The sequence below is a fragment of the Cherax quadricarinatus genome, chromosome 31 (assembly GCF_038502225.1).
Source record: "Cherax quadricarinatus isolate ZL_2023a chromosome 31, ASM3850222v1, whole genome shotgun sequence".
NCBI classification, from domain to species: Eukaryota; Metazoa; Arthropoda; class Malacostraca; order Decapoda; family Parastacidae; genus Cherax; species Cherax quadricarinatus.
Genome location: NC_091322.1, coordinates 10,695,259 through 10,711,020, shown reverse-complemented (window position 1 = coordinate 10,711,020; position 15,762 = coordinate 10,695,259). Strand labels below are relative to the sequence as shown.

Sequence of the window (15,762 nt, the reverse complement as noted above, 5' to 3'; positions counted from 1 at the left end):
CTCCACGGTGGCTGGGCTGCAACTCCTCTTGCACTGGGCCGCAGTGATTTCACAAGGATTGTTTAGAAGGAAATCCGTTATTTATGGCAAGAGAACCTGGTACACTCCCTTTCATCTTCGGCAGTGAGCTGTCTGATCTTTCAATGGCAGCTGCCCTTGGGCTCGCCATCCCAATCGCTCAGTGGATGTTGCACTGACTCGCCTCCGGGTTAGGCAGTCACGACTGCATCTGCACCGCCTTCGGATGACGGACTCTCCGCACTGCCCGTGGTCCCTCACAGCCTGAGACGGTGGAACACTTCCTTTTGTGGTACCCACGTTACCACTCTGCACAGACTATTCACCGTGCGGCCTTGCGCATGTTTGGGTTGCAATCTTTAACCCTACCTCTCCTTCTCAATGGGGAGGGATTTGACCCTCCAGAACGTCAGGAGATCTTGGCCTGTAACTGCACATTCTTGCTGGCTTCAGGACGCATTAGGGACATATAATACGCAATTATTAGTCAAACATCCTTCCACTTTGGTCGAGGTTCCTTTCCTTTTTGCGAGCGCTGGAAGGCAGGGCTCGATACGGCGTATGCTGTCAGTGGCCCTATAAACCCCAACAGTACCAACAACAACTGCAGTCGAGCAGATTTCGTGTCCCTTCTGCCTTTATATTGTTTCTGATACAACAGTTTAAAATTTCCCTAGCATGCTTTGCAACTCTGCCTCTCTTTCCCTTTCACTCTATCAGTGGAATAATTTATACCACTGTATGTGGCATTCAGCAAGCATGTCTGATTATATTCAGATTGAACCAGGTTTTGGTTATCAAATAAAATCAAAGTTTATTCTCTATAAGGATTACAATGCAGGGTTTACAGATTTTGGCTATTGTGTGGTTTACATGTAATAAAATACTAATTACAGAGGGGGGCACTAGAACACCTAGCAGGGCTAGGCCTTTCGGGCAAACTTAGATTAATTCTTATCCCTAAATTATTACAAATTGTGGAGTAAGTTGACTAAATACTAAGTGACTAAATACTAGTTTGTGAGTTTAGCAATGTGAATGCTTTTGTTTTGGCACAAAACATAGTTTCTATATTGGAGTATCAGCGCTGTATAGCCCTTGTGGCTTAGCGCTTCTTTTTGATTATAATAATAATAATAATATATTGGAGTATCACAGGCAAACTTGTGACTAGTTAGGAATCATTATTTTAAGATTAAGATATGTATTTCTGTGCTTATAATCAAATGGGTGAGTGAGTGTAAGTGTAAACTACCAGGTGGTTTTTATGTAGTTGACGGGGTGTATCAGGGAGATAAGATGTTTTCTAACGGTAGTTTTGCAATAATATCTGTTTCTTGAACATGCATTAGTCTTATTTAGTTCTTACATTCTAGCTATTTATATAGTAGATGTTAAGGAAAGTTTTGCTTAACCTTCCTCCCCTGTCTGCAGACCAATTTCCATGTTTATCAGTAACTATTTTATGAACTATCCTGCTTTGTAAACGTTTGTTTAACGTATCTCAGCCATTTTTGTTATCTCCATCCCCAGTACTGCAACCACTTTGTTTTCTTCTCCACACACACACCCTTTCCTCTATTGTTTGAGTTTAGTTCTACAAAATTTAGTAATGGCTCCTTTGACTAAAGTTGGCTAGTGTTGTCAGTCACCACATCACCGGAGATGAACCCCATCCCATGCATACATATGTATAAATTACCTAGCATAACTCCCCAAAAAGTCACTTTGACTTTTTTCTTGGGTTATCCTAGGTAATTTACACATATGTTACACTTTGTATGATAATTTTACTTACATGTATCTGTAGTAAGCCGCTAACCAGACTGAGAGTTGAAGATGTAAATGAATTTTTTATGAGAGAGCCACAGAATTTGGTTAACACAAGCCTATCTGATGTTATCCTGACGCCAAATGACTTCGAACAGGCGACAAATGGCATGCCCATGCACTCTGCCCCAGGGCCAGACTCATGGAACTCCGTGTTCATCAACAACTGCAAGAAGCCCCTATCACGAGCTTTTACCATCCTATGGAGAGGGAGCATGGACACGGGGGTCGTCCCACAGTTACTAAAAACAACAGACATAGCCCCACTCCACAAAGGGGGCAGTAAAGCAACAGCAAAGAACTACAGACCGATAGCACTAACATCCCATATCATAAAAATCTTTGAAAGCAAGATCGCCACCCATCTAGATACCCATCAATTACACAACCCAGGGCAATATAGGTTTAGAGCAGGTCGCTGCTGTCTGTCTCAGCTACTGGATCACTACGACAAGGTCCTAGATGCACTAGAAGACAAAAAGAATGCAGATGTAATATACACAGACTTTGCAAAAGCCTTCGACAAGTGTGACCATGGTGTAATAGCGCACAAAATGCGTGCTAAAGGAATAACAGGAAAGTTGGTAGATGGATCTATAATTTCCTCACAAATAGAACACAAAGAGTAGTAGTCAACAGAGTAAAGTCTGAGGCGGCTACGGCGAAAAGCTCTGTTCCGCAAGGCACAGTACTCGCTCCCGTCTTGTTCCTCATCCTCATATCTGACATAGACAAGGATGTAAGTCACAGCACCGTGTCTTCCTTTGCAGATGACACCCGAATCTGCATGACAGTGTCTTCCATTGCAAACACTGCAAGGCTCCAGGTGGACATCAACCAAATCTTTCAATGGGCTGCAGAAAACAATATGAAGTTCAACGATGAGAAATTTCAATTATGTACTCCGATATGGCAAACATGAGGAAATTAAAACTTCATCAGAGTATAAAACAAATTCCAGCCACACAATAGAGTGAAAAACTAACGTTAAAGACCTGGGAGTGGTCATGTCAGAGGATCTCACCTTCAAGGACCATAACATTGTATCAATTGCATCTGCTAGAAAAATGACAGGATGGATAATGAGAACCTTCAAAAGTAGGGATGCCAAGCCCATGATGACACTCTTCAGGTCGCTTGTTCTATCTAGGCTGGAATATTGTTGCACAATAACAGCACCTTTCAAGGCAGGTGAAATTGCTGACCTAGAAAATGTACAGAGAACCTTCACGGCACGCATAACTAAGATAAAACACCTCAATTACTGGGAGCGCTTGAAGTTCCTGAACCTGTACTCCCTGGAACACAAGCAGGAGAGATACATGATTATATACACCTGGAAAATCCTAGAGGGACTAGTACCAAACTTGCACATGAAAATCACTCTCTACAAAAGCAAAAGGGTCAGCAGACGATGCATCATCCCCCCAATGAAAAGCAGGGGTGTCACTAGCACATTAAGGTCCAAGGGGTCCAAGACTGTTCAACTGCTTCCCAGCATACATAAGGGGGATTACCAACAGACCCCTGGCTGTCTTCAAGCAGGCACTGGACAAGCACCTAAAACCGGTACCTGACCAGCCGGGCTGTGGCTTGTACATTGGATTGCGTGCAGCTAGCAATAACAGCCTGGTTGATCAGGCCCTGATCCACCACGAGGCCTGGTCACAGATCGGGCCGCAGGTGCGTTAACCCCTGGAACTCTCTTCAGGTAAACTCCAGGTACCTAAATAAACTTACATGTTTGTCACCGAAACTATCTCAGTTGTCAGTGAACTGTATTACAAGTTCCTTGCAGTGCTTGTCTAGCTAGTAATTTACACCAAATGCCTTAGACATCTGTTCACTGTCCACTCCTTTTAGGCAAAATGCTTCATATGAGGATCTCTTTCTTTGACATAATTACTGTAGATCAATAGCTGCCTTGTACTTGGTTAGCAACTCATTTTCACACAGTTGAGTTACTTAGCTGTTGTAATTTTAAGGTTATAACCATGACTGGTTTCTTCAGTAACTTACAGCTAGGCATTAACCCTTTCAGGGTCCCCAGGCCCTCTCCCAGACTTGTTCTCAGGGTTGCCCAAATTTAAAAAAAAAAATTATTTTTCTTATGAAAAGATAGAGAATCTTTTCCCGATCATAATGACACCAAAAGTATGAAATTTGATGGAAAACTTACGGAATTATGCTCTCGCGAAGTTAGCGGTCTTGACGATGTTTATGCATCGGCGATTTTGCCCACTTTGAGCCCTATTTTCGGCCAATTCCAGTGTACTAGTCGACAAAAATCATAACTATTTCACTATAACTCTATTTTTTCTATCGAATGAGTACAAGAAACCACCCATTTACCAATTTCAACTATCCAATACAGTGGTCAGAATTTAGCAAATTTTGCCAATTTCACACAAATTTCAAAAGATGCCAATTTCCAAATAGGATCCAGAATAAACAAGAAAGGCATTCCCGGCACTAAAATAACATTTTCTCTGTTCATTAGTCACGTCCCCACGCCTCTCTTACATTCTTTTGCTTTCCACTTTGAATTTTTATTCTCACAAAAAAATAGAAGATTGACTGTTATGCAGGCTACTGCATTAGTGTAGAAATGGTATAAATAATATCAGCGCACTTGTGAAAGAATATTAGACTCGCCAGTTGACGTGTATTGGATGTGTAGCATGATTTGTTTACTTTTGAACTTCGGCAAAAATCAAAGATTTCTGCTACTTTGAGCTCAATTTCAAGGTACTTTTCATTGTAAAACCAATCAAAATCATCTCAATTTCTGTAATATGTCTTCCATTCTATAAAATGAGACCAGGAAAACTAGAATACCATCATAAATACCATACGAAAATACAGTGCAAAGTTGCTGTTTTAAACCAAAAACACTGTCAAAGTTTTTTTTTCTCATTACGTACTGTGTGCTGCAGGATTTTTTTTATACTGCGCACACTGACCACATAGACCCATTCTTTCATATGTAGGCCTACCAGCTTTCTCACTAGATTTGAGGGTGCTAGAATTTAGGCGTACTAGTACAGTGGACCCTCGACTAACGCTATTAATCCGTTCCTGAGAGCTCATCGTTAGTCAAAATAATCGTTAGTCAAGTTAATTTTCCCCATAAGAAATAATGGAAATCAAATTAATCCGTGCAAGACACCTAAAAGTGAAAGTTAAGACACATGTGCAACATCTGGATATCTTTATTGTAGATGTTTTGCCATCCAGTGGCTTTATCAATACAGATTCTAGGACATAATAGGAAGACAGTAGAACTATATACAAAAGATGAGGTAATCAGTCCCTCAGCCTTGGAGTTAGTGTTCACAGCATCGTGGTGGAGGAGAATCTGGAGCAAAGGCAAGAAGACTGGCGGTTATATAGGCGTCAGTGGATAGGGATGGGCAGCAGACGAGGGCATAGTCACTGGTAGGCGGGATTCCCCAGTGGAAGTAGGTCCTTCCCAAAGAGATGGGTTAGTTGCAGCAGCCGTGAAGAAGGTCTTGTAGATGTCCTCTGAACCAAGATTCCATGATGTTGCATTTTATGTCGGTATTTTATACCTTTCTTGCACAACTTGTCAGACACTGCAACATCATGGAATCTTGGTTCAGAGGACATCTACAAGACCTTCTTCACAGCTGCTGCAACTAACCCATCTCTTTGGGAAGGACCTACTTCCACTGGGGAATCCCGCCTACCAGTGACTATGCCCTCGTCTGCTGCCCGTCCCTATCCATTGACACCTATATAACCGCCAGTCTTCTTGCCTTTGCTCCAGATTCTCCTCCACCACGATGCTGTGAACACTAACTCCAAGGCTGAGGGACTGATTACCTCATCTTTTGTATATAGTTCTACTGTCTTCCTATTATGTCCTAGAATCTGTATTGATAAAGCCACTGGATGGCAAAACGTCTACAATAAAGATATCCAGATGTTGCACATGTGTCTTAACTTTCATATTGTCGGTATTTTATACCTTTCTTGCACACCTAAAAGTATTGAAAAAAATTTTTTTTAACACATGAAATATTAATTTTAATACACACAAACTGAAGAAGACATGCACAGTTACATGACACTTACCTTTATTGAAGATCTGGTGATGATTGATGGGATGGGAAGAGGGGAGTGTGTTGATGGTCTTAGTGTTTAGAAGGGGAATCCCCTTCCATTAGGACTTGAGGTGGCAAGTCCTTATTCGGGGTTACTTCCCTTCTTCTTTTAATGCCACTAGGACCAGCTTGAGAGTCACTGGACCTCTGTCGCACAACATATCTGCCCATAGAGGCCTGTACCTCCCGTTCCTTTATGACATTCCTAAAGTGTTTCACAACATTGTCAGTGTCACCATTAAACACTTGTTCAGGTTTCAGTCTTTCACTGTCTATGTACTCCTTGAATTCCTGCACATATTTTTCAGCTGCTTTTTGGTCCAAACTGGCAGCCTCACCATGCCTTATCACACTATGTATGCCACTACGATTCTTAAATCTCTCAAACCAACCTTTGCTGGCCTTAAATTCACTCACATCACCACTAGTTGCTGGCATTTTTCTAATTAAATCGTCATGCAACTTCCTAGCCTTTTCACATATGATCGCTTGAGAGATGCTATCTCCTGCTATCTGTTTCTCGTTTATCCATACCAATAACAGTCTCTCAACATCTTCTATCACTTGCGATCTCAGTTTCGAAAACATAGTTGCAACTTTGGCAAGAACAGCTTCCTTGATTGCCGTTTTCTTGGCCACAATAGTAGCGATGGTTGATTGGGGTTTTGTGTACAGCCTGGCCAGCTCAGAGACATGCACTCCACTTTCATAATTAGCAATGATCTCTTTCTTCATATCCATAGTAATTCTCACCCTTTTTGCTGTAGGGTTGGCACTAGAAGCTTTCTTGGGGCCCATGGTGACTTATTTTGCAGGTGCAATCACTAAAAAGGCTGTGATAATATGAAATGTTCCGATTGTATGCTTGGAAGCGACCGCGGTGGCTGGCTGGCTTGTAAACACTGGCCAGAAGTGGACGCGTCTCAGACGGAAGGAATAGTGTTGGTCGAGTTTTTTAGCGCTAATCGAGGCAAAATTTTTGCGATAAAATGTATCGCTAGTCAGATTTATCGTTAATCGATGTCATCGCTGGTCGAGGGTCCACTGTACATCAAAAACCCTGGTGCGTAAGCTGTACTAGTATGTCGGAAACCCTGAAAGGGTTAAATAATAAGGTATTACAAGGACCCCAGTGGAAATAAGTCACTTAGACTTTTTTGGGCTATCCTAGGTAATTTACACATATGTTACTGTAGATGATAATTGTACATGTGTACCTGCACCTAAGTAAGCAGCTCTGTATGACCCTGGTGGTTTAGCACTTAGTTTTGATTATAATAATGTACCTAAATAAACCTCTTGCATTTCCCACATCATTACCTCCAGCACTGAGGCAGATTGTGGGTTTGTTCCTATTACAAAGAAGAAGAAAAAGACAAAGATTTATTTCTTTGCAAACGTTACAATGTGTAATTACATTTTTGATGTGTTAGGTACAAAGAAAGCCACTATCATGCCAGGGCATTTAGGGCAGACATAGTGTTGTCGAGCTTGTTATCTACATCACCTACACCTCCAAGAAAACAGCCTCTGTCTTACTTTCTTATTCCTGTTACAAAATGCTCAACCCATATAGTATAGAATTTGAGAATATCTAACAACAAGTATGTCCATTTTGTTGTATGTTAAGACATTTGTCCTACCTGTCTCCTTGTCCATAACTGCACACTTGTCCTTAAGAACAGCAAAGTGATTTCTGTTGCCTAACCCTGCTTCAATTTTCTTCATTTTCATCCTCTCACTTCAGGAAACAACTTTCCATTCTATATATCCAGCATGGTTTCCTGCCATTTCTGCCAACCACCTCACCTTCCTTTATTATACTTACCATCCTTATCAAGGTATCTAAATAAATTTTAATTTGACATTCTCTCAGAAGTAGATCCTCATCCTTGAGAACTAGAACATCCTTTACACCTCTTAATCCTGCTTCTAGAATTCTGCAGCACTCTTGAAAATTTAGTGCACAAGCCATTATTAGCAAACACTTCATTCATGATTCCCTGAGAAAGTTACACAGCTCTGGATGTGTCCACACATCCAGCCACTGGTCTCTCGGCTATACACTGAGCTCATGCTTAGCACTGAGGATGCTTTTCTGGAGATGGAGCGCAATGTAAATCAGTGTTATGTGGGGTCATTATAACATTATGTAAATGGACATGTGTGCCTAATAAAAAAAATCAACCCAAGATAGTATTTGGCATGACTATTTTATTGACACTAATTTGTGGGAGTAACAAATACAGTAATTTACAAAAATAAACCTTACCCAACAACTAATTGCAGAAGCAGAGGAGGGAGGCTAATGGAGGTTACATTTTAGAGGAGAGACCAACTGTGGGCCCTCTAAATTTGGCTTCTTCTTGAAGTAGTTGTCAAGAGTTAACTGCCTTTTCTTAAGGTTCCTCTTGTGCAGTTCTTGGCAGCAGGAAATCATGTTGTGAACACCTTTCTTTGCCTTGTTGCTTTGCTCTCAGTCAGGGTCATTATCTATAAACTAGTCCATGATTTATTTGATCATGGTTACCTGGAAGTTATTCTGGGGATCGACGCCCCCGCGGCCTGGTCCATGACCTGGTCCATGACCAGGCCTCCCGATGGATCAGGGCCTGATCAACTAGGCTGTTACTGCTGGCCGCATGCAGTCCAACATACGAGCCACAGCCCGGCTGATCCAGCACTGACTTTAGGTATCTGTCCAGCTCTCTCTTGAAGGCAGCCAGGGATTTATTGGCAATTCCCCTAATGCTTGATGGGAGGCTGTTGAACAGTCTTGTGCCCTGGACACTTATGGTGTTTTCCCTTAGTGTACCAATGGTGATGCTAGTGGTTACCTGGAGTTTACGTGGAGAGGGTTTTGGGGGTCAACGCCCCTGCGGCTTGGTCTAAGACCAGGCCTCATGGTGGATCAGGGTCTGATCAACCAGGCTGTTACTGCTGGCCGCATGCAAGCTGATGTATGAACCACAGCGTGGTTGGTCAGGAACTGACTTTAGGTGACTGTCCAGTACCTTCTTGAAGACAGCCAGGGGTCTACTGGTAATCCCCCTTATGTATGCTGGGAGGCAATTGAACAGTCTTGGACCCCGGACACTTACTGTGTTGTCTCTCAGTGTACTCGTGACACCCCTGCTTTTCATCGTGGGAGTCTTTTGCTTTCATATGGAGTGATTTTCGTGTGCAGGTTTGGTACCAATCCCTCCAGGACCTTCCAAGTGTACATGTATATTATCATGTATCTCTCTTGCCTGTGTTCGAGGGACCTTCAACCGTTCCTAGTAGTTTAGGTGCCTTATCGCACTTGTGTGTGCTGTTAAAGTTCTTTGTACACTCTCCAGATCTGCCATGTTGCCAGCCTTGAAGGGGGCCATTAGTGTACAGCAGTATTCCAGCCTAGAGAGCACAAGCAATTTGAAGAGAATCATCACGGGCTTGGCATCCCTAGTTTTGAAGGTTCTCATTATCCATCCTATAACTTTCCTAGCAGATGAGGTAGATACATTGTTGTGGGCTTTGAAGGTGAGATCCTCTGACATTATCACTTCCAGGTCCTTCACATTACTTTCCCGCTCTATTGTATGGTTAGAATTTGTGGTATACCCTGACACATTTTTAATTTCTTCAAGTTTTCCATATCTGAGTAGTTGAAATTTCTCCTCGTTGAACTTCACATTGTTTTGAGTGACCCATTCAAAGGTTTGGTTGATGTCCGCTTGGAGTCTCGCTGTGTCTTCGTTGGAGGTCACTGCCATGGTGATCCAGATGTCATCTGCAAAAGAAGACACGGAGCTATGGCTTACAGCTCTGTCTATGTCTGAAACGAGGATGAGGAATAGAATGGGAGCGAGTACTGTGCCTTGTGGAACAGAGCTTTTTACCGTGGCTGCCTTGGACTTTACTCTGTTTACTATTACTCTTTGTGTTTTATGCATCAGGAAGTTGTAGATTAACCTACCAACTTTTCCTGTTATTCCTTTATCCCGCATTTTGTGTGCTATTACACCATGGTCACACTTGTCGAAAGCTTTTGCAAAGTCTGTGTATACTACATCTGTATTTTGTTTATTCTTTACAGCATCCAGGACCTTGTCATAGTGGTTCAGTAGCTGGGACAGGCAGGAGCGACCTACTCTAAACCCGTTGCCCTGGGTTGTGTAATTGATGGGTATCTAGGTGGTTGGCTATCTTGCTTCTTAGAACCCTCTCAAAGATTTTTATGATATGGGATGTTAGTGCTATCTGTCTGTAGTTCTTTGCAATTGCTTTACTGCCACTTTTGTGGAGTGGGGCTATGTCTGTTGTTTTTAGTGTGTGTGTGGGATGACCCATGTCCATGTTCCCTCTCCATTAAATGCTGAAGGCACGCAATAGGGGCTTCTTGTAATTCTTGATGAACACAGAGTTCCATGAGTCTGGGCCTGGTGAGGAGTTTTGTGGTCAGGCTTCTTGCTGGTGTTTCTTCTTCTCCATCTGTGTCCTCATTCATTCAGGATGCGTTGCTCTGTCAATTCTCAAATTCATTGCCAAGGCTTTCACCATGAGACTGCAGCAACTCTTTGATATCGCCATCATTAACATCATCTAATCCCACTTCACTGGCCAGTTTGACAATGTTTTGGGTGACTGGTTCTGCCTGAAATCCTTGGAAATCACTGCATGATTCTGGCCATACATGGCTTCTTCTACACTCCGTTCATGCAGTTTGAAGTAACTTTGTCTAATGTTACTCTGATATTGTCTACAGTTTTCCAAAATTACCTGATGGATTATTTCCCTTGGCCATCTGTTTCCTCTACGAGTTGCTTGAATGTGTGACGAAGGTAGAAGGCTTTAAAATTCGGTATTACTCCTTGATCCATTGGTTGGAGTAATGAAGTGGTGTTGGGTGGAAGGTAAACCACTTCTACAAGAATATGAGTCCAAAGAGTGTCAGGATTCTCAGGGTGGCCTGGAAAATTATCAAGCACCAGCAATGCTCCTCACAATACCACTTCACTGTTGGGCAAAAAATGTGAAATAAACCAATTTTGGAAAACATTAATCATTGACCAGGCTTTCTTGCTTGATTTCCAAATCACTGGTAGACTCGATTTTAAAATGACTTTCATTGTATGCAATAAAAGGCAGAATAATATGCAAGCACAGGCTTTTACTTAGTCACCCTTAGCATTGGCACTGAGCAAGAGGGTTAACCTGTCCTTTGCAGCCTTAACCAGGTGCATGTTTCTTTTCTCAGGAGATGAAAGTAGGGAAAGACATTCTTTTTCAAAATTACTGGGCTGCCTTGCTATCTGCACTAGCTGTTCACCACAGATATGCATGATATGGAGGTTACTCTGCTGTTTAAATCTATCAAACCAACTTCTGCTGGCTGTGAAAGTTACCTATGTATCTTCTTGAATATGATTGAAGATGCTTCTTGCCTTCTCCATTATTATCAGCTAACTTAGCGGCATGTTACTTAGTGTTTGGTTATCCACACTTTTTCAAGCAAGTGGCTTTTTGAATGAGTCACCTTTGTTGATGATAACTTTGAGGTCATTGTTGTTGCAGAAGCTTTTATCTTGTCTGCATTTTTTAAATTGTTCTGATTATCAATGTAGCCAAGTTCACAGAGGCACCTATATCAACCTGACACTCACCAGCTTTCAAATGCCATACCACTTGCAGTTTCACATCCATTCTAATGCTTTTCCTAGACATCTTAAGATACACTACCACTATTGCAACTGTTCAAGAAATCAGTGGAATCTTCAACTCTCCCATCAGTACTTAACCCGTAAACGGTCCAAACGTATATATACGTTTTTTCAACATTTGATAGTATGTAAAAAAAGTAGCTCTTCTTTTTTTTTTTACGTTTGAAAACGTGTAAAAAACTTTGATCTACACTTTTTTTTGTTATATTTGAAAATATTTAAAAAAAAAAACATAGATCTACTTTTGGAGCACTATGCATGTGAATATAGATCTGCTTGGACCGTTTACGGGTTAAAATAGCCCCTCCTCAAAGGAGGGGCTCCCACTAAAGTGAATAACTATACATAGGGCTATATCAGTCTTGCCTTTACTAAAATCTTTGAAAAAAATAATACATAAGTGAGCTTACTCCTACCAAATATCTCACAACATACTTAACCCTTTGAGGGTCGACAGGCCCTCTCCGAAACTCGTTCTCAGGGTCGGCCAAATTTAAAAAAAAAAAAAAAATTATTTTCTCTTATGAAAAGATAGAGAATCTTTTCCCGATCATAACGACACCAAAAGTTTGAAATTTGATAGAAAACTTACGGAATTATGCTCTCGCAAAGTTAGCGGTCTCGGCGATGTTTACGGATCGGCGATTTTGCCCACTTTGAGCCCCATTTTCGGCCAATTTCACTGTACTAGTCGACAAAAAAACATGAATATTTCGCTAGAACTCCATTTTTTCTATCGAATGGGTGCAAGAAACCACCCATTTATAAATTCAACTATCCAGTACAGTGGTCAGAATTTAGCAATTTTGCCAATTTCACACAAATTTCAAAAGATGCCAATTTCGGAATAGGGTCCAGAATAAACAAGAAAGACATTCCTGGCACTAAAATGACATTTCCTCTAGTCATTAGTCACGTCTCAAGGCCCCTCTTATATTCTTTTGCTTTCCACTTTGAATTTTTATTCTCACAAAAAATATAAGATTTACTGTTATGCAGAATACTGCATTAGTGTAAAAAATGGTATAAATATTATTGGTGCACTTGTGAAAGAATATTAGACTCACCAGTTGACGTGTATTGCACGCTTGGCACGATTTGTTTACTTTTGAAGTTTGGTAAAAATCGAACATTTCTGCTACTTTGAGCTCAATTTCAAGGCACCTTTCATTGTAAAACCAGTCAAAATCATCTTAATTTCAGTAATATGTCTTCCATTCTATAAAATGAGACCAAGAAAACTAGAATACAACAATAAATACTATACGAAAATACACTGCAAAGTCGCTGATTTATTAAAAAAAAATGGAAAAAGTTTTTTTTTTCTCATTATGCACCGTGTGCTGCAGGATTTTTTTTAGACTGTGCACACTGACCACATAGACCCATTCTTTCATATGAAGGCCTACCAGCTTTCTCCCACTAGATTTGAGGTCGCTAGAATTTATGAGTACTAGTACGTCAAAAACCCCTACGCGTAAGACGTACTAGTACGACGAAAACCCTCAAAGGGTTAACACCTGCCAGTTTGGGTTTAGGCCAAAAAAAAGTATGAATGTTGCAATTATACAAATGCTTGAGCTGCTGTATGCAGCACTTGAAAAAATGAATATCCTATAGGACTCCTCATAAACCTTTGGAAAGTATTCGATATGGTGGACCACAATTACCTGCACCTTAGACTAGAGCATACCTAAAATCTTAGCAATACACACCAGTATGTGTCCACAAACAGTGTAACCTTGTCAATTCAGCCTGCAGACATAGAAGTGCCCCAAGGCAATGTCCTGGGTCTTACTCTTTCTTATTTACATCAATGATCTTCCCAACACATCTCATCTCTTTAAACCTGTTATGTTTGCAGATGACACTAGTTACATCTTCTCCCATTCAAATCCGACTAAACTCAGTGACACTGTTAACAACGAGCTACTAAAAATCTCTATGTGGATGGCTACCAACAAACTCACCCTCAATATAGACAAAACCTGCTACATGCTGTTTGGCAACACAGCTTCAAATTTCCAACTTAACATATTGATCAATGGTTCCCCAATTACAAGACACACCAAGGGCAAATTTTTAGGTCTACACCTTGACTGCAACCTGACATTCAATACCCACATCCAACACACAGCCAAGAAAGTCTCCAAAACAGTAGGCATCCTCTTCAAGATACTGTACTATGTACCCCAAACTGCACTACTTACACTATACCATTCTCTAATCTATCTTTACCTCGTCTATTTTATTTGTGTTTAGGGATCTACCTCGACAGATCACTTTAAACCATTAATAACTCAACAGAAAGCTGCTGTAAAGACTACTACCCATTCCTTTGCCAGACAACACAACCACCCCCCTCTCTTCAAGAGTTTGAACTTACTTAATATACAAAATATACACTCATATTACTGTGCCTATTATACATATAGAACATTAAATTCCATCATAAACCTTCCTCTGAAAGTTTTCCTTGATATATGCAACAGAACACACAGGTACAACATAAGACACAAAACTCTCTCTGACATTTTCCTTATCCATCTTAGCCTGTGCAGAAACGCAATGCACATAAAAGGCCCTAAGACCTGGAATTCATCGCCCGAACCAGAGAAAGGTCCCTTGTCTGCCAGTCAATTTAGTCTAAAGCTACTGTTAAAAATTACCTCATTTTCCTATTGTAACAAAACCAACACTATGCTATATCAAATACAGTGGACTCTCGGGTAATGACATTAATCTGTTCCAGAGAGCTTGTCTTTAACCGATTTTGTCGTTAGCCGAATTAATTTTCCTCAGAAATAATGGAAATTCAATTAATCCATTCCAGACACCCAAAAGTATTAAATAAAATATTTTTTTACATGAAATATACATTTCCCTACACAGAAAACAATGAGACATGCTGAATAAACATTACTGAAATGACACTTACCTTTATTGAGGACTTACAGATGAGTGATGAGATGGGAGGGAAGAGGATGGAGGAGTTTATAATTGTTTGGAAGGGGAATCCCCTTCCATAAAGACTTGAGGTAACAAGTCCTTTTCTGGAGTTACCTCCCTTTATTGTTTTTTAACCCTTAAACGGTCCAAACAGATCGACGCTCAAATTCGTAGTGCTACAAAAGTAGATCTACTTTTTTTTACATATTTTCAAATATAAAAAAAAAAAAATGTAGATAAAAGTTTTTTTTACACATTTTCAAATGTAAAACAAAAAAGAAGATCTACATTTTTTTACATACTTTCAGATGATGAAAAAACGTATATATACATTTGGACCATTTAAGGGTTAATGCCACTAGGACCAGCTTAAGAGTCACTGGACCCCTGTCGCACCAAAAATCTGTTCAGAGAGCTCTGTTTCTGGCATCTCTGTAAGATTTCCCTAAAATGGGACACAATAGTTTCATTGTACATGTTGCCAATACGGCCTGCAAGAGCTGTGTCAGGGTAATGTTCGTCCATAAATGCTTGCATCTTTGTCCACATTGTACAAATGTCCTTAATCTTTGATGAAGGCAACTTCCTCCATTTCTCTTCCTCCTCCTCTGAAGGAAATTCCTGAGCTGTTGTCTGTTGCTGTTGCACTTCAAGCTATTTCAGCTCTGTAGTGGTTAACTCTTCATTATCATCCTCCACCAACTCTTCCACATCCTCACCACTAACCTCCAACCCCATGGACTTCCCCAAAGACACAATAAATTCCACAACTGGCATGGCTCCTCAGGGTCAGCCCCAAACCCTTCAAAATCCCTCTCTTGTACACATTCTAGCCACAATTTTCTCCAAGCAGAGTTCAAAGTCCTGCAAGCCTTACCTGAAGATACTGAAGTGATCTTTCCAGAGCTCTCTTAGGGTCAATTTAGTGTCTGAGGTCACTTCAAAGCACTTTTGAAACACTGCTTTGGTGTACAGTTTTTTGAAATTTGAAATGACCTGCTGGTCCATGGGCTGGAGGAGAGGAGTGGTATTAGGAGGCAAAAACTTCACTTTGATGAAGCTAAACTCCCCCACAATTCACTCTTCCAAGTCTGGAGGATGAGCAGGAGCATTGTCCATTACCAGGAGGCACTTGA

At 40.9% G+C, this 15,762-nt stretch overlaps 1 protein-coding gene across 7 annotated transcripts in view; it reads left to right on the top strand.

Moving 5' to 3' along the window:
* Positions 1-588: 588 nt before the first annotated feature.
* Positions 589-15,762, top strand: part of LOC138853467 (uncharacterized) — a 99,721-nt gene continuing 84,547 nt past the window's right edge. For 2 of the 7 annotated variants that reach the window (XM_070090189.1, XM_070090196.1), the window contains exon 1: positions 601-663. The gene's annotated coding sequence lies outside the window, so the exon portion shown is untranslated. The other 5 variants (XM_070090191.1, XM_070090192.1, XM_070090190.1 and 2 more) reach the window with 5 other exon arrangements.